The sequence below is a fragment of the Balaenoptera physalus genome, assembly GCF_965194825.1.
Source record: "Balaenoptera physalus genome assembly, chromosome: 9".
NCBI lineage: Eukaryota > Metazoa > Chordata > Mammalia > Artiodactyla > Balaenopteridae > Balaenoptera > Balaenoptera physalus.
The window spans coordinates 48,502,619-48,522,071 of NC_138888.1; the positions used below are offsets into that span (position 1 = coordinate 48,502,619).

General features: G+C 42.9%; 1 protein-coding gene across 1 annotated transcript in view; it reads left to right on the forward strand.

The window, feature by feature from the left end:
- Window positions 1-19,453, forward strand: part of FYN (FYN proto-oncogene, Src family tyrosine kinase) — a 205,159-nt gene that overhangs the window by 73,185 nt on the left and 112,521 nt on the right. Inside the window, exon 3 of the mRNA XM_082475311.1 lies at window positions 15,567-15,636. The gene's annotated coding sequence lies outside the window, so the exon portion shown is untranslated. The remainder of the gene's footprint in view (window positions 1-15,566; window positions 15,637-19,453) is intronic.

Consider the following 19,453-nt stretch of genomic DNA (forward strand, 5'->3'; position numbering starts at 1 on the left):
CAGATTTAAGAAGCACGGTTGCAATCAGTCTTTTCCATTTTATATTATAGTAAACTCCTTCTGCGTCAGGCTTGCTTTCTGTGAGTTTTCTTTTCCTCCCTTCATCACGTTCGTTATCCCTTGGGCGAGTTGTGTCTGTCCCTCCTGCTGCACTCCCCCGCACTACGTGCTGGGAAGCTCTCCTGCAGAGCCTCCAACCAGCTGGAGAGCCTTCTTTCTCCCATCCCCCTGTCTTTCCCACCCCGTGGTGAGACCCATGCCTAATTTTCAGCTCTTCTGGGGTAGTGTGGCATTACTTGGAAGAAAATTAGAAAGCATTTTACACGGCTTATTACAAATCATTCATTGAAGTGCCACGAAACCCAGGGAATTTATTCTCCCATTGATGTGTGCGTAACTCCTATTAACATTAATAAAGTTGTTTAGAATCAAAGAACGGGCAGGAACCCATAACAGAGGATCCATTTTGATACTGCTTTACAGAGTGACTCATACCCACAGGGCATCAACAAGCATTTTAAATATAATTTTTACCACTCCTTTTTAAAAAGGAGGAGAGCAATTACTGAGTATGTCATCACAGCACGTTCACGTCCTTCAGTGTGAAGGACGGTAGCTGCTGTGAGGTCCTGCCCCGCCCGGCTTGGAAGTCCGTGTGAACGCAGGCAGGATCGGGGCGGGAGGCGTCCCACGAGGCTGCCGCGCCTGCGCACTGCCGTGGGGGGAGCTGCCGGCGCAGTGGGAAGGGGACCGTGACCGTTGGCATCCGCAAGACAGAGAGAAGTAAACAGAGATGTTTGCTTCACCTGAGCCGTTTGTGCCCTGCCCCAACTGTGCAGTTATTGATAAGTCACATCAGTGAAATGAACCATTGCGGGGGGGGGGGGCGGGGGATTTTAGTCTAGATAATTGTAAAGCTTTTGAACGCTCTAAGGACCCCAGAGAATCTGAAGGTGTAGAAACAAGTGGAAAGTACCTTTAACCTTTCAAGTAAAATGCAAACACTAGGAGTTAGAGCTGCACTTTCTCTCATAGTGAATGAATTTGTGCAGTGCTTATTTATTCACCTTCATAGCCAATAAAGGGAGACTTCTAACGGGCCCCATTTTTCGGTCTGTGTGTCTCCCCCTCACCCCTTCCCAGCTCCTTCTCTACCTCCTCTTCTGTCTATCATAGGGCATTAATTTGTACAGATGTTTTTAATGTTTGGAAAATGACTTCAATGTGGGTGACAGAGAAGAGAGATTTTCATAATTATGTCTGATTTGGACGAGAAGGATGGTATCCTTTCAGTGTCCTGTCGTCTTTCTCAGAAATGCTAACTTGTATAACACTTAGATTAACACTTGTTTGTTTTTAATGTTGCTTTTTAAAAATCATTTCCTGAAAGGGTTAGATGGAAAACTGTGAATTACTTTTATTAGGTTTTTGAAGCGCTAGTTATCATTGAATTATTTCTCTCAAGACTGGCAGCACCTCACCTAGTTTTGTCCTTGGAATGTTACTGAACCTTGCAAGATCTTTGAGTTCCTTCTGCTTTTGTCTGAGGTTGGGAAGCAGGTATTCATTTCTAAAATTGTTAATCTAGATGTTCTGAGAAAGAATACGGAATATACCTTTAATCACTGAACATCATTTCTAGTTCTTTATTTTTTCTTAAAGAATAAGTATAGAGTTTCCAAAAAAAAAAAAAGAAAGCAATGCTGGTTATAAACAGGTAGAATCCAACTGGCACTGTGTAGATAAAAACAAGCCCAGAATTCTGTTCACTTATCCTTCACCACAGGACTGTGAACTGGGTCAGGATTATCCTTGTTTTACAAATGAGGCGGCTGGAGCTGGAGAGGGAAAGCCAGCCTTTCTCAGGGCCAGAGATCCAGGGAGGGTTGAGAACAGGGCCTGCGTGATTACTGCCCAGCCCTGCCTGCCTTTGGGTCTTGTTAGAGTTTGTTCCCAGAGACCAAATTTGACTCTCCAGTGCCTAACAGAGTTGCTTGGAGCATGACAGACACTCAGTAAATGGTTGGTGAATGAATATATTGACAAAGCCAATATATTGGCTGAAGTTGAAGATGTATAATATTACCCATTGCATAGGGTTACCACGAGGACAAAATAAGATAATAATATATACAAACATAACATACATACATATATATATATATATATATATATATATATATATATATATGTTACACATATAACATGCTCAGTAAATGCTCTTTTCTCCTCTTTTGTCTTGGTTCAGTTAGACCACCCGCCTGTGGTTTTGCTGCCAAGTGTGTATGTCTCTCCATTTATTTTGATATGATGCACAGAATGTAATACATTTTGTGATATGGTTGTATTACCATATCACATGCTGCACGTGTGATTGAAAGAAATTTTTTTCACCAAATAATACTACGTTATGATGCCTATATTAGTTTGCTAGGCTGCCATAACAAAGTACCACAGTCTGAGTGGCTTAAGCAACAGAAATTTATTTTCGCACAGTTCTGAAGGCTGGAAGTCTGACAAATCAACGTGTCAGCAGTGTTGATTTCTTCTGAGGTCTTTCTCGTTGGCTTACAGATGGCCGTCTTTTCCCCTAATCTCTTCGTCTTATGAGGACCCCAGTCATATTGGATTAGGGCCTTACCCTAGGACCTCATTTTAACTTAATTACCTCTTCAAAAGCCCTGTCTCCAAATACAGTCACATTCTGAGGTTGTACTGGGGGTTAGGACATCAACATATGGGAAAAGGGAGGCACATTTCAGTCCATATCAATGAATGCCTTTGATATTTTTCCCTTTTATTTCATTAAAGAAAATGCTGGTCACAACCAACTAAGTTGAATTTTCTGACCCCCTAAATTGATTACAGACCACAGAGTAAAAGGAACTACGGTGGTGGGTTGTGTTGGTTTACCAGGTTAGTGTGAAATTGGCACCAGCACTGAGACTGGCCGCTGATTGCAGAGACAGCCCTAGAAGCTCAAACACAAAAGGGAGCATAAGGTCAGAGTGGGCAGCCTTCTGCAAACATACAGCAAGTTCCTTAGCTCGGGTCAACAAAAGTTTTCTGTAAATGGCCAGACAGTAAGTATTTTTGACTTTGCAGGCCATATGGTCTCCATTGAGACAGCTCTGCTTTTGTATCATGGCAGCAGCCAGAGACAATACATGAACTAATGGGTGTGGCTGTGTTCCAATGCAAGTTCATTTATAGACTCCAAGATAGGAATTTCATAGAATTTTCACATGTCACGAAATATTCTTTAGGTTTTTTTCCCCCCAGCCATTTAAAAATGTAAAAACCATTCTTAGTTCATGGGCTGTGCAAAAGCAGTCGAATCAACCCACCGGCTGTAGTTTGCCTACCCTGCCCTTTCTGATACAGCCAAGTCATCTAGCTGAAAGGCTCTCAAGGAATTGGCCTGGGTGATTTTTCCTCAGTCCACTTAAATTCTAAACTGATTATCATGCTTGACTCTTGTGATTTATCTATATTTCCAAATGGAAAATCTCTGTGGCCACTCATGATAAAAAATGACTTTACCTTTTAAAATTTTTTTATTGGAGTATAGTTGCTTTACAATGTTGTGTTAGTTTCAGGTGTACAGCAAAGTGAATCAGTTATACGTATACATATATCCACTCTTTTTTAGATTCTTCTCCCATATAGGTCATTACAGAGTACTGAGTGGAGTTCCCTGTGCTGTACAGTAGGTCCTTATTAAAAAATGACTTTAAAAGCAAATGTTATTTTCTTACCAGAGAGAACTTTAACTGGGGATGTAGAAACCTCCTTAAATGATCCACAAAATCGTCGTTTGTCAGATAGTGAAGAGTAGAATCAGCATCAGAAAGTCTGCACAAAAACAACAGAGTTTGAATCTAAGGGGTCTCCTTTGGGAAGCCAATATTCGGGGAAATGGAATCACGGAGGAAAGTCCCAGGTGTCCTCGTGGCACGTGGAGTCTCCTCCATACAGCTCGACTGCGTGGTCCTGGTCCCCATGCTCACCTCTCAGGGTGAGTGAGGTCTCTCTCATAGGAACTCTATACCCTCCACAGTCCGCTCGCACATGATGCTCTCCCAGCTCAGGAGGTAGGCCACAGTGAGACCCTCTCTCACTCCCTGTGGAGGCTGCCAGCAGCCCAGGATGCTGTGTAAGTGCCCAAGTAAATCTCCCTACCAGAGGGTCCCAGAGAACAAAGCATCTGAGAAGACAAGAGTCTGGCCATATGGTTTCTGTGCCCCCAGGGATGTATTTTAGTGGTGGCCAGAGCAGTTGTGCATAGCCCATGTCTAATGATGACAGGCCAGCCCCGCACAGACTCTGAGCAGCTGCTGAGGTTGAGCTACCCTCAGAACTGGAGACAGAATTCTCTCTCCATCCATGTGATGCTGCAAGATCAGGACTCTGCCCCGTGACCATGTGTATCCAAGCGGGAATCTGAAGAGCCCAGAAACGGACAAAGGCAGGAATGGTGTCCTGGGAGTTATTTTCAGTATTACAGGCTGTCGAGTGGAAACTATACATTTATCCACAGCAAGGCTTAGAGGCAAGCTGAGCCGTTGTTGCCCCCAGGGGCAGGCCCAAGCTGATGTCTTGGGGTGACTGTGAAGGGGGATGGAGCACCTACTGTGTGTCACGTAGAGATCACCTTTATCCTCAAGACTTTCTCCTCCAGAGATACTGCAGACTGTAAACCAAGGCCCCAGGAAGCTGTATTTTAATCGACGTGAAAAATTGGGCTTGAATATCCAGATTTTCGCCTTAAAAAATCAGTCAGATAAAATTAAAAAGATTTGTGTTATTTTATTTTGAAACTGTTTACTTCATGCCATCCTAACATACAGTAATAAAATAACTTTGGCATGACAGTCATCTTAAGTGAATAAAAAACCCAATGAAATGAAATGGCACTTTTAAGCTTTTAGCAAAGCAAATTTTTGAATTATCTTGCTTAAATTAAATTGCTGTGCTCTTTTGCTTTCAGTACTTACAAGAGCTCTGTTTTGTCTCTGGTTTCACTGCCTTAACCACTGAGATTTTTTTTTAATTGAAGTATTAACATGCATACAGAAAAGTACACACATTGTTAATTGCACTGAAAATGAATTTTCACCAAGTGCCTACTCCCCCGTAACTGGGAGCCAGATGGAGGAAGAACGTCACCCAAGCCCCTTAGACCCCTTCCCAGTCCCAAACCAACCCCACTCCCACCAAAGGTAACTATTATACCATGGTTTCTAACATAGGTTGAATTTGTCTACTTTGAACTTTATATAAATAAAATCTCAAGGATGTATTCTTGTGTCTCTTTCAACATTACATTTGGGAAATTAACCCATGTTGTTATGAGTTGTAGTTTGTTCATTCTCATTGCCGTGTAATGCATTGTTTATTGTAAATTTATTTATCCCTTCTATTGCACATGGGCTTTGGGGTGGGTTCCAGTTTGGGGCTATTGCAGACAGTGCTGCTAGGAACACTCCTGTACATGTCAGTGGGTGAGTATCCTTAACGTTGCTGAGGACGGATTCCTTGACGGCGAGATCCTGGGTCATGGGACGTAGGTATGTCCAGCTCTAATAGATCCTGCCGGGTTTCCACAGTGTCTTCATCAATTTACACTCTCACCAGCACTGTATGAGAGTTCCAGTTGTCCCATGTCATCACCACTTTGTGGGTTTTGTCTCTGTCATTTTGGCCTATCTGGTAGGTGTGTATTGGTAAGGCATTGTGATTTTAATTTAGTTTTCTTTGATGACTAAACTAGAGCATCTTCTTACATATTTATTGGCCATTTGGATTTCCCTTTTTGTGAAATTTCTTCTCAAGTTTTTGCCCATTTTTATATTGGGTCATCTGCCTTTTCCTTATGGGTTTGTAGGAGTTCTTTGCTGGATTTATATATTGAAATTCTCTTCTCCACTATGTGGCCTACCTTTTGACTCTGTTGATATCTTTTGATAAAGAATTCTTAATTTTAATACAGTCCAACTTATTTTTTTCCTTCATGGTTAACACTTTCTTGTATTCTGTTTTTTAAACATCTTTACCTGTCACAAGATCTGAAGGTATTCTTTGTTTTCTCCTAAAAGTTTTATTATTTTACCTTTCACATTTATTTCCACCATCCATCTGGAATTGACTTTCGCATGTAAGGTAGAGATTAAGAATCATTTTTTTCATATGGGTACGCAGTGTATTCATTTCCTAGGGCTACCGTAACAAAGTACCGCAAACTGGGTAGCCTAAAACAACAGAAATGTATCCTCTCATAGTTCTGGAGGCAGAAGCCTGAAATCAAGGTGTGGGCAGGGTCATGTTCCCTCTGAAGACTCCAGGGAAGAATCGTTCCTTGCCTCTTCCTAGCTTCTGGTTGTGGCTGGTAATCCTTGACGTTCTTTGGCTTGCAGCTGCGTTGTTCTGATCTCTGCCTCTGTTGTCACATGGGCTTCTTCCCCTTGTGTTTCTCTGTGTCTAAACTTCCTTCTTATAAGGACACTGGTCGTAATGGATTTAGGGCCCACCCTAATCCACTATAACCTCATTTTAACTAATTACATCTTCAGTGACCCTATTTCCAAATAATGTCACATTAGGAGGTCCTGGGGGGGTTAGGACTATAATATATCTTTTGGGGGAACACAATCAACCCACAGTACCCAGTGAACCCAGTGCCATTTATTGAACTTCAGTGTCATCTTTGTCATAAATCAGGTGATTATCTGTGTAGGTCCATTTTGGGACCTTCTTTTTTGTTCTATTGGTCTAATTGTCTATGACACAGATACCACACTGTCTTAATTACTGTTATTTTATAATGAATCTTGGTATCTGATAGAGTAAGTCTTCCAGCTTTGTTGTTGTTCTTCAAGATTATTTTGTTTTTTGGCACTTTGCATTTCCATATGAATTTTAGAATCTGCTTGTCAATTTCTACCAGAAAAAAAAACCTGCTATTTTTTAAAATTGAAATTGCATTGAAGATGCAATTTGGGGGAGAACTGACATCTTTAAAATATTGAGACTTTCAGTCCATGTACATGGCATAACCCTCTATTATTTAGGTCTTCTTCAGTTTCTCTCAATAATAATTTTAATAGTTTTCAGTGTTAAGGTCTTACACATCTTTTATTGCACTTATTCCTATATATTTGATATTTTTTGATGGAGATTTGAAGCAGAGGAAGTGAAGAAAAACTTCTACTGGGTTTACTGTTTCACATTATTAAGGAATTTTCCCATGTTTACCAAGCTTAGCAGGGCTAAGATTTAAGTCGAGGTCTCACTGGATCCAAATAAGAGCTGGGCAAATAAATTAGTTACCTCTTCAAAAGTGCAGTTTTTATTTATTTATTTATTTAAAAATTTTTTAACATCTTTATTGGAGTATAATTGCTTTACAATGGTGTGTTAGTTTCTGCTTTATAACAAAGTGAATCAGTTATACATATACATATGTCCCCATATGTCTTCCCTCTTGCGTCTCCCTCCCTCCCACCCTCCCTATCCCACCGCTCTAGGTGGTCACAAAGCACCGAGCTGATCTCCCTGTAAAAATGCAGTTTTTAGAAGAGGCGAAGTGGTTCAAAATATGGGATCCTTGGATGTAGGTAAAATAGGTCCTTGGTAGAGAAAAGGTAGAGGCATTAGTTCAGCCATGTTGCCACATGGAGAACCGTGGCTGGAAGAGGTATTGAGGACACGATGCAGATATTGGATGGATAGGGGTCTAGATCTGAGGTTTTCAGTGTTGAGAACATTAGGGTTCCCCAGAAGTGCCAGGTGGGCCAGGAGGATGGCCAAGGTGGTGGTGTTTTGAGTCCTTTCCTCCTTGAACCAGAGCTGTTCTGTTCCACTTTTATCTAGTATGTTGGAATGTAGCATAAACGTTAGAAATACACATGCACTCCCATCTACGTGTGAATACACAAGGTTCTTGTACTAAAAAATAGCTTAAAGACTACCAGACTAGATATTCTTTAACATTCCATTCAGCCCCAGGATTCTGGGATTTTAATATTGTAGCCAGCCCACACTCCAGGGCCTCTGCACACATCATTATTAACCTTGATCTTGGCAGCATTGTGATACTGTGTGCGTATCCCAGGCCTTCCCAGGAGCTACTGCAGAATGTCTGTTTGGAGGGTCTTGAGAGTGGTAATCAGGTTGGAAGAGAGCTTGGGGACTTGTCCAGCTGCATCATAGCAAAGCAGCGTTTTTATTCATACTCTGGATTGCAAATCACTAGAAACAGCTTCATTTACAAGGAAAATCAGAAATAATTCAAGTACACTACAAAACAGAGTTTCTATTTTATTTTTACCTGATACCTAAGAGATGTGATCGCCTGATAGAAACTCACTGCCAGGAAGAAAAGAAAGACATGATTATTATAAATATATACTTCATTTTCATAAGTTTTATAGAACAGAATCTTTTTCCTCCTGACAGTCAACTAATTATTCCAATGGCATTTACTTCATTTATTTCTTTCCCAAATAAACCCTCAGCCTAGAGGTTTAAACATAGCAATCATCATCATTATCATAAATAATAATTATTATGTAATTATTAATATATTGCATATTAATAATGTATAATAAATTATTATTATGTGAAGGAGGAGGAGAAATTATATCACTACTGCTCTTCCGGCTTGAGGTTGATGGAGATCATGGGGAGCCCTAGAGCCCCATCCAACCCCTCCGACCACCCCTTTGCATGACTCAGCCCAACCACCATGCCAGTGAGCCCAAAATAAATACCTCAGAGCCGCCTCTTGGGCAGCTGAAGATAAGCGCATTTGCTGGTTTGGGCGTGCCTTGCTCCACCGTGAGCCTGAGTCCCTCTCATCCTGGCAATGGCTGATGAGAGAGGAGCAGTCAGCCCTTTCTAGTCCGACCTTCCTGCCCTCTCATCCTGCGGTCGGTAACCCCTTTGTGCTGGCCTTGTGGTCTCCATGCTCATCTCTTTGTCTACCCATCACTCTTCTTCTCTTTCCTTCCACTCTTTACTCCCGCTCCAGCAAATAAGAAAACAAACAACAACCACAGCCTTGCTTGAGTATCCCCAACTTGTGGTGGTGAAGCCAGAAGGACCAGGGCCCCTGTAGGCAGGGAAAGCAGATGGGCCAGTGATGGCTTCTCGAAGCACCCCTCTGCCTCCCCCACGAGGGGTGAAGGCCACAGTCAGTCCTAAAGCAGGCTTGGTTTCCCAGGGAACTCTGTTTTCTGCTTCCCATCCTCCTCCCCTTGCGAATGGGCTTTGTTTGCACACTTGCTTGTTTAATGTGCTATCGCGCCATTTGGAACTCTTTAGTTTTGCAGACAATTGACTTTGGACTTGCAGGGAACGCTGTCACGTGCCCAGCTTGCACCTCACACTGCACAGGACAGGACAGCCGTAGCCGCCGTAGGAGAGCTATGTAAGGGAGGGGAAGTCACCCTCCCTAGCCCCTGCCCCCCATTCCTTGCTTTTGAAAATAAGACAGCAGGGACTCACACAGCTGTTCCTTAACGGGTAGGCCCTGCAAGTGTGCTGGCTTTATCATCAGCCTGCACCGGCTGGAGGAAGCCTTGGAAGCCCCATTACAGAACTTAGATCACAGAGGTGAACTGAAAAGGACAAAGCCCTCTGACTCAACAAAATGACGAGAAGTGGCTCCTCTGTGCGAAGCAGTGGGCCAGGTGATGTGTCAGCAGTTGAAAGATTTAGGGTAAGTGCCTGCCCTCAAGGATCTGGCTCTTTCCTGTGAAGCAGACAGTGTGGTAAGGTCTATAGTAGACGTGTAAATGGTGAGATGAATTCCAGTGGAGGAAATCGGACAAGAAATTCAGGGAGGGATTCATATTCGAGTTGGGCTCGAGGGGCAGGTTGGGTCACCATTCTTGCAGGTGGAGGTAAGGGTGCATGAGAGGGAAGAACAGGGCAGGTGAAGGCCAGGAGAAGGGACAGGTGCTGGGAACAGCAAATGCTTTCGTAAGGCTGGGTGTGAGGGAGGAAAAAGAAATGGGAGATAAGGCCAAGGGGGGTTTGGAATGGAGGTGGGTGGCTTTGAGCACAAAGCTGAAGAGTGTGAGTGTGTGTTAAGTCATTGGTTTTTCTAGCCGTGTCACCACCCTGAGGTTCCTTGGGGGTGGCTCATAGGCACTGCAGGAGCAAAGGTCTAGAGCAGCTCCTTCCTTGCCCATGTTATATACTGGGGTATTGTCTTTCTTTTAAGAGGGTTGCCATTGGCCTGTGCCAGAGACCCATTCTTACTTATCTGGTCTCCATCAGTCTGCAAGTACTTACTGAGAGCCCTGTATGCCTAGCCCTGTACTCGGTTCTGCTGAAAGACGGTGGAAGATTTTGACCCAGTGGCATGGTAGTAAGAGCCACTGGGTCAGCAGCCTGAATTATAATTCCGTCTCTGCCACCCACTCATCATAAATCCTTAGGCAAGTCTCCTGGCCTCGCTGGGACCAGTTTCTCACCTGTGAAGTGCAGGGCTGGGCTGGTAAGTTGTTCCCAGCTGAGACATTTTAGGACCAACATGATCAGTACTATCATGTAGAGTTTTCCTGTGTGTGGACAGAGTAGGAAAGGGAGAGACCAGAGGCAAAGAGGCCACTTAAGAGGTGATGGCAAGAATTCCTGTGAGGTGTCTTAAGAGTCTGAGTGAGGCCTTTTACTTATTCATTCAACAAACGTAATAGTGCCAGCCACTGAGCATTGGGAATATAGCAGCAACCAAAACAAAGTCCCTGTCCTCGGGGTACTTTCTGTCTAGAGAGCCACAGTGGGACTGGAAACAAGGGTGATAGATCAAGAGATGTAGTTTGAAACTCATGACAAGGGTGATAGTTGGAGCTGTGGAAGTATATGAGGTACCAGGGAAGAGAAAGCAAAAAGGTTTGGAGGGAAAGAGAGACCTGAGGGGATGGAGCGTCAGGAACATTCTGTGGAAAACCAACTAATGTTTACTGCATAATAGAAGATACATTCTGTATCAAGCCAACGCAACAAACCCATCCCCCCAAAATATCCCATTGTGGTTGAGAAGCTATGACACTGAAGAGAGAATGTCCATTTAGACACCCAGTTCTCCTTGACTATTGACTACATCACTCCTGTATATGAAGCAAAATTACATCAGAGCCATATATGGTTTTATGTAATAGCAGGTCTATTTGGTTTACTCAGAAAGGTCTTTAATAAGTACCAGTGATACGTAAAAGTGGTATGGGTGGCTGCCTAAGGTGCTAGTCCCTCAAATCTTTTCCCAAACCAGCTCGCTCCCGCTCCCTCTCTCTCCCTCTCTGTCTCTCTCCCCCCACCCCTCCTTCTCCCGAAGTTATTGCAGTGGATCCAGAAGCAGATTCTGAGAGCCTCAAGCTTTTCCTTATTTACCCTTCAGTAATTACATATCACAGGTTGTTTTCCCTATTAGAGTCTGGGGCCGAGCAATTAGTCTCCCATTGTTTTTGCAGGAAATGACATCCGTGTGACTTCTGCGGAAGCAACTGTTGACCACTCTGGTTAAAAGAATTTGGAAAATGTTCAGCACTTCCTCTGGTTGATCATTTAGACTGACTGATTTAGAAAGCTTTTGGAAATGTGCAAAGCAAATAACGGTTGTCAGAACCGGAAATACTACTGGGTCAGTACCTGAACAAAATAGGCCTCTGAACTGTTGCTCTGGTCTCTTGATACACTGACTTGTCTGGACCCTTCACTGTGTGGCTGACTGGTGCCTCGGCATTCTGTTCCTTTTATAATGCTTTATTAGGGACTGATTAGTCAGGATGCTTTCCAGCTGCAGACAATTGACAACCCAACTTAAGGAGGCCTGTACAATAAGAAACTTATTGGAAGTCTAGTAGCTCTGCAGACTTCAGGGTTGACTGAATGCAAACACCCCTACTCTCCTTCCCTGTGTTTTTTCTGTCTTTGCCCTCCTCTGTGGGCCAGCTTTATGCTTCATTTGGAGCAAGATAGCTACAGAAGTCCTAGGCATCACATCCTACACAACATTCAGAAGGAGGGAATTTCTCCCAGAAGAATGAGGAGAAGCTCCCAGCAAAACGTTCTGCACATCATGTTGGCCTGAAGAAGGTCACATGCCTATTCTTGAACCAGTCACTTGCACGAGGAACAGGTTTCCCTTGATCAGTGTGTCTCAAACTTCAGCATGCTCACAGATCACCTGGGATCTTGTAAAACAGCTTCTGATTCAGTAGGTTTGGGGTGAGGCCTCAGAGCTGACGTTTCTCAGAAGCTCCCACGTGATGCTGATGTTGCTGCTGGGCACCCTGCAAAGCCTTAGACCCCTCAGGCCCCCACCCCCCCACCTGGGAGTGCTGTCACCTTTTCTCAGGCACTGTGGCTGAAGGAACATGGAGCATCTGTTAGGAAGAAGGAAGAGGGAATGGCCCCATGCAGATGAAAACTGTATTAGAGATCCTCGTATCCAGTGCATAATGAGAATGTTACCTTTAAACAGGAGCCACACAACGTCTATGATATGCATTAGAAGCAAAAAGTAAGTGCCATGCTAAGTGTTGTTGTGTGGGAGCACCTATAAACATCTTACTATGTACTCATGAGGATGTGAACATTGCAATTTCTGAAATAAAAGATTAAACAGTCATGCTGCCCTCTTCATTATCATTCAGCCATTTTAATTTAATACCATATATCTAGTGTGACTCAAAAGGAACAAATTCAAATGAAATAGATTTAAATGTCCCAAAGTATAAAAAGAGTGTGCCAAGTCCATCCATTGTCCTCTGAGTAGCTATCTCATCCGTCTTAGTTACTGGGGAGGGAGGGTACACCCCGACTTGTCCTACGAGTCACTTGACATGATGTCAGGCATGAAAAATGCTGCTTACCGGTGTTGAATTTCTGCCAGAGCAAATGGTCACAGTGCCCTAATGCATGGTTTTCAGTGGAGAAAATCATTATGCTCTCTTCATTGAAAAGGAAGAACCATTCTGTTATTTTTCGTGTGTTCTTTTCTTGGCAAAAGGCACACAGGAGTTCTGAGCTGCAGCAATTTTGGAAAAAAGGCTGATAAGACCAAAGGACCAGTGTCCGTCCAGAGGCTGCTCCGTCACAGACTCAGTGGGGCCTGGAGTGGAATATGCCACCAGGCGTTGAGTAAACCCCTCTGGGATGGTCCCCTTGGAGGGGTCGCCATCTCCGACCTCATACGCAAAGACATCATTCAGGAGGGGAGCTGGAATTTCACTGCTCCATCGACTTGACTCGCCTGCCCTGGAACCACAGCTTCACATCTGTGAGACCTGTGGGAAGGCAGAGCATCTCTTACTAACTGGCCTCACCTATGTTGGTCACCAAAGCACCCGTACTTAGGGGAATCACTGTCTATTCCTTGTCTTTGCAAAGGCCCTGACACTTTGAGAGATTCTCAGCTCCTCTGGACTAGCTGGGGAAAGCTGCTAGGCTCGAAGTTCCACTAAGGCAGGAATTGTGCTCATGTCACACAGATGCCCCGTGTATGGGCGGAATGATTGAACAGTCGGTCTGTTCCAGGGAGATCTGTCGGTCAGCCACGCTGACCAAGCATTCACTCTCTAAGGAGAAATAAAAGAGGGGAACGTTTTGTTGCCTAACTTCAGAATTTTATAATCTAAATAAACAATGTTTAGGTGTCCCATCTGCATATTTAGAACCTCATAGGCTGCCAGACAGAGGTGAAATAATATTAATATTAGCTGAGCCTGTGTTCTACAAGCAAGACTGCACTATTATTCACTGATTGGTTCAAACAATGCTGGCTGAATGTCTTCCTGCTGTGAGCTATGAGGCAGGGCATTCTTCACCGCCATGAGAGGAATAAAAAATGGGGAAAAAATAGGGCCTTCCCTTACAACGTAGAAGACTTATAACTTAAAAAGTAGGATATAATAAGTACATTTAAAGTATCTATATCAAATAAAATATAATTTTTAAAAAGAGAAAAGCAAAGAGGGGTAAGATAATACCAAATTGGGAAAGTCCAGGTAGAAAGGGCTCAAGAAGATGATGAGAGTTACACTAGGCCTTAAAGTGGGGCTCGTGACCTGGAGTCCACAGATGGAATTCTGGGGGAGGGGGTGTGAACTTGGATGGAGGAAAATTATCTATTATCTATCTATTATCTATTTTCACTAACCCTTAATTGAAATCTAACATTTCGTCCTGTTATGACAGTAGTAGTAGCTATTTGTCACCAATAGTAATTCTAGGTATTTTCATATTACATTATAGTTACAGATACCCTGAAGTATCATTTATGCCCAACATTACTTCAAAACTACAGTAGTAATTAGACTTTTCCTGGAACTTATTTAAATATTAAGAGAAGCACATCATAATTTTGTTATATATTTTGATAACTGAATATCAGTATACTTCTTTTGAGTCCTATGCATTTCATGTGTTAACTTCAAGAATTTAAAAACATTATTCTGAGAAACATGTCTCTAGATTGTTATGGAACAAAAAGGTAAAGAGCTCCAGGCTTAGCAAATGGTGAGGCCACCTACTGGCACTTATGGGACAGAAGACACTCAGAGAAGGGTCTGGGATGCCCACAGGCTGAGGCAGGACTGGTGGCTGGATTCTGCAGCATCTGATGGGAAGGTGTGAGGACAGAGCTAAGGCGAGTGGGAGGCCCAGGCTGATATATTGATAATTTCACAGGTAAACTTGTAGGTGGTGGGAAGCAGTAGAGGTGTTTCCACTGAGGCTTTAAGTTGTGTTTAAGAAGGAGCAGGATTAGAAGAGAAGGAACTGGAGGCCAGGAGATGGGTTTCTGCAAGGAGTGAAGCTGACCAAACAAGAGTGTAAAGATGAGAATGGAGAGAGGCGGTGAGTTCCAGAGTTGCCATGGGACTCGAAGGTCAGGCTCAGGCCAGGATTTGCAGTGCAGGTGAGCAAGGCCGGCTTAGGCTTCAGGCCTGCATGACCCAGAGAAGGATAATAGCTCCTCATCTTCCCCGAGTGATTGCTGTGCCAGATGCTGTTTTAAGCCTTTCAATGTCATTTATATGTCACTAAATTTATATTACTTAATGCTCATAACAACCCTGTGAGGTTAGTACAGTAATTCCTATCTTTCAGATTATAAAATGAAATCTAGAAAACAGAAGTGAGGGCCTCGCAGCCAGCAGGGGAGAATGGAGTGTATTGCTGAAAGAAAGAGGAAAGAGGAATTGGTTTTGGGGGGAAAAAAAGGTTATGGGTTCAGCTTTAGATATCTTTGCATTGTTCTCTTATCTTCAATTATTTTAAAAGGCTAAAAATTCAAATAAAGTATTTATAAGCACAGTTTCTGGTTTATTTCATTGTCCAGATTGTTATTTGTTTGTTATTAGTGAGTGCTGAGTCAATTTGTAAATTGGTTTCATCTTTCCTGTGAAAAACAAAGAGGAATCTGGCAGTAAGAGTGTGGTACATTGATGGGTTCCCAAAACAAGGAAGATGTTGTGGTTTCCAGAAGGGAAACACAATATATATTAAATTACTTCTGCCTAATGATGCAGTTTTCCTTTTGTTGTGGTATTTTTCAGGACCAGTCCAGCAGCTGTATTAGAAGACATGTGGTATATATAAAGTTTGTGATCGTTGGGGGAAATTTTGGTAAGTGTCGCTGCATTTATTTCTGATACCTTGTGAAGTAAATGGTGCTCATAAAGGGAAACCATGGCCTTGTTCTGTGCATCTTTTAAACCTGTACTACACTTGACAAAAATGGATTTTATAATTAAATGTGACGTTCAATTGGTGTTTTCTGACAGTATGACATCTTTTTCTTGTCATTGCTGATGTTATTAAGCAATATGGGGTTTTCTAAGATATAATAATAAGTCTAGATTTTAGGAAACCTTCCAGATACAGGATAAAGAATACCCTGGACCATTTAGCTTATGTTCTTAGCCACTCATGGAATGTGAGAGTAATAAACTTGCAAACCAAAAGAATAAAAAAATGTTTTTAAGTTTCCAAAGCAGAGAGATCCTTCTGGTCTATATGTTGAAATGAGAGAGAAACAGGCAGTTAGCTGCTTGGGGAATGGGACATGCAAGGGAGTTAAGAATCCAGCATGCCTGGGACCAAGCCCACCAACCAGCATAACAGCGGCCTGAGACCAGAAACATTAAATTCAGCAAACACCCAGAAGACCTTGCTAGCAGTAGTCAAAAGGACAGGAGACTTGGGTTAAAACTCAGGTTCTACACTTACCGGTTGTTATATAACCTCTCTGAGCCTCAACCTCCTTGTCTGTAAAATGAGGCTTATAATGTTACCTACCTCAGAGTGTTGTTGTCAGAATAAAACAAACTAGGTAATGCTGGGGCACCATGAGTGCTCAATAAAGCAGTTATTCTTTTTTTAAAATTTATTTTATTGAAGTATAGTTGATTTATATTTTAAATATAAAATACATTCAATATTTTATTGAAGTATAGTTGTGTTTATTTCTGCTGTACAACAAAGTGATTCATATATATATACACATTCTTTTTCATATTCTTTTCCATTACGGTTTATCACAGGATATTGAATATAGTTCCCTGTGCTCTACAGTAGGACCTTGTTGTTGATCCAGTCTATATATACTAGTTTGCATCTGCTCACCCAGTCTCCCAATCCATCCCTCCCCCTCGGCAACCAAAAGTCTGTTCTCTATGTCTGTGAAAAGCAGTTATTCTTGACAACAGAACACCCTTGTTTGGAAACTGGACATTTGCCATTGAGGTCAGGCCAGCAAAAGGTGTGAGTATCTTCCAGCAGGAGGGCCGCTGGGAAGGGGCTGGTCACACCCCATTTGCTATCACAGGGGGCGTCACAGCTGGTCGCCACAGTCCCTCCTGCAGCATCCACTGCATAGCAATGTCCCCAAGACCTTTGCCATCTTCTCTAACCCTCTCAACCCATTCTTTTTTTTTTTTTTTTTAATTTATTTATTATTTATTTTTGGCTGTGTTGGGTCTTTGTTTCTGTGCGAGGGCTTTCTCTAGTTGCGGCAAGCGGGGGCCACTCTTCATCGCAGTGCGCGGGCCTCTCACTATCATGGCCTCTCTTGTTGCAGAGCACAGGCTTCAGATGCGCAGGCTCAGTAGTTGTGGCTCACGGGCCTAGTTGCTTCGCGGCATGTGGGATCTTTCCAGACCAGGGCTCGAACCCGTGTCCCCTGCATTAGCAGGCAGATTCTCAACCAATGCACCACCAGGGAAGCCCTCAACCCATTCTTAAACCAGCTTAGCTAATTTAACTTCCCTTCCTGCCATCTTTGCAGCCAGGTGCAATCACGTTGTTTGAGCTTTGTTCGTTTTGGAGTTAAAGTTATTTTGAAACAAAATAACGAGAAGAAGAAGAAGGGTTGGGAGGAGATGGTACCCTTGGTTTAGGCTTCAGTTACCATGTTGAGGCTTTCATTTCCAAACCTTTCTTTGGACTTTTTGTCTATGCTTATTATGCAGCCTTCACAGAGATCCAATTATTGGAAGGAAATTTTTGAACTTTGACCAAAAGAATTTGGCTTTGGGGTGGAGCCTTTACCTGTGGTTGGAGAGAATCAACCATATCGGCTGATGGTTAAGATCGGGTGTCTGGAGGTGACAACCCTCCAGTTTCAGGGGATCAAAGAGATGGACATGGCCTCAGGGGTTGTCTAGCCCAAGCTCCCACCAACCAAAAAAAAACCCTTTTCTCCAGAATTCTTGACAGAGGGGAATTCACATTCTCTCAAAGGTGGGGTTTGCTACTGCACAGAGGAGCTTTCTCCAATTAAAAAGCAATTCAGGGCACAGGGAAATTTAAGAGGGTGAGAAAATTGTTGTAGATCTTGATTGTAGTGGTGTTTATACAACTGTAGGTTTTGTGAAAACTCACAGGACTATACAATAGAAAAGGAGAATTTTGCTGTAGTTAATTACACCTTAATTTTTTAAATGGGAAAAAAATGAGCAATTAGATACCTGGACATTAGGTCAAATTGTTAAAGAGGGAAGGAGAGAGTAGGAGGGAGGAAAGAAAAGCGATCTGGTCCTTCTGTTGAGCTACAATATGTGGTCAAGGGAACACGGACTTGGTCTTCTTACTTCCTGTCATTTCAGTGTCTGGACAGAGACTGCCACCTAGAAGGCCTGTGATAAGTATTTATTGAATTGCTGACTTCCCTGAGTCACTCTGTAAGCAGATAGAGACAAGTGCACTCACTTTCCCACACACCAGCCCACCAGATGTTTGAAGATGCTCTCCTTCCTCATTCTTCTTCTCTGGGCTGAACTTACCATCTCCGTTCTTTTGACTCTTTGTCTCCTGATGTTATTTTCCTTTCCCTCCCCACCCGGCGCCTCTTCTTGAGGAAGCATGGGCTTTACCACTCCCTACACGAATGGCCCAGTGCTAGAAACGCAGCCCCCGAGGAGGTGTGGCCCGGGAGGAGTACAGTGGGTCCTCGCTTCTGTAGATGGTGTTAATAGACACCAATCCTTATCCCCTTCCATACTGAGGGCCTGGTAACTGGATCGTGATGGATTTCTTACCAGTAGTCTTCTAAGAATGGAGCTCCTAAAAGTAGGGAGGTTAGCAGTCCAAGAGATCAGGTGGCAGCAAATCCGTCCTCATAAATGTCTTAACTGAAATGAGGCCAGGCCCTGCCACCCCTAGTTTGAAACAGCAGTGGTGCTGTTTATAAATCTTTCGGGGTAGTACTATATTACAGATCCTGATTCTTCACTGTGAGTCATAGGAAGTTAGAAATTCTGAAAATTAAACTTGTAGGTGCCTTGAAAAATCTAGATTTTTTTTTTCCTGGCCATGCCAGGGAGAGATATATAGATAGATAAATAGAGAGAGAGCAGTAGTTCTCAACCTGGGTTGTTTTTGTCCTCGCAGAGGACATTTGGCAATGTCTGAAGAAATTTTTGGTTGCCACACTGGAGGGAGGGGAGGGTGTGTGCTACTGGCATCTAGTGGGTGGAAGCTAGAGATACTACTAAAGACCCTAAAATGCACAGGACGCCCGTCTCCACACACACACAGAAATGATCCAGCCCAAGATGTCAATAGTGCTGAGTCTGTGAAACCGATATGGAAATAATAATAATAAAAAAAAAATCAATGTCTAAAGTACTCAGTATTTTGAAGGTTTAAAATTTTTAATATTTTGACATTTAATTAAATGTAAATATATAACTAGAAAACATAAATTTGTTCAGAGAATCACAGAGCTGAAAGGGCCCCTACATTACCACTGATTCCAAGCAAGATCTGATCTAAATGAATTCAGACAGATGGGTGTCTGCAGACTTATACTGAGGACTGTCAACTAAAGCTAGAAGCAAGACTCACACAACTTGATCCCAGCATTCACACAAAAGACATTGTCTCGTATTTTAAATTTCAGCCCCAGCTTCTTCAGATGTGTTTGTCTTCAGATGACCTCTGA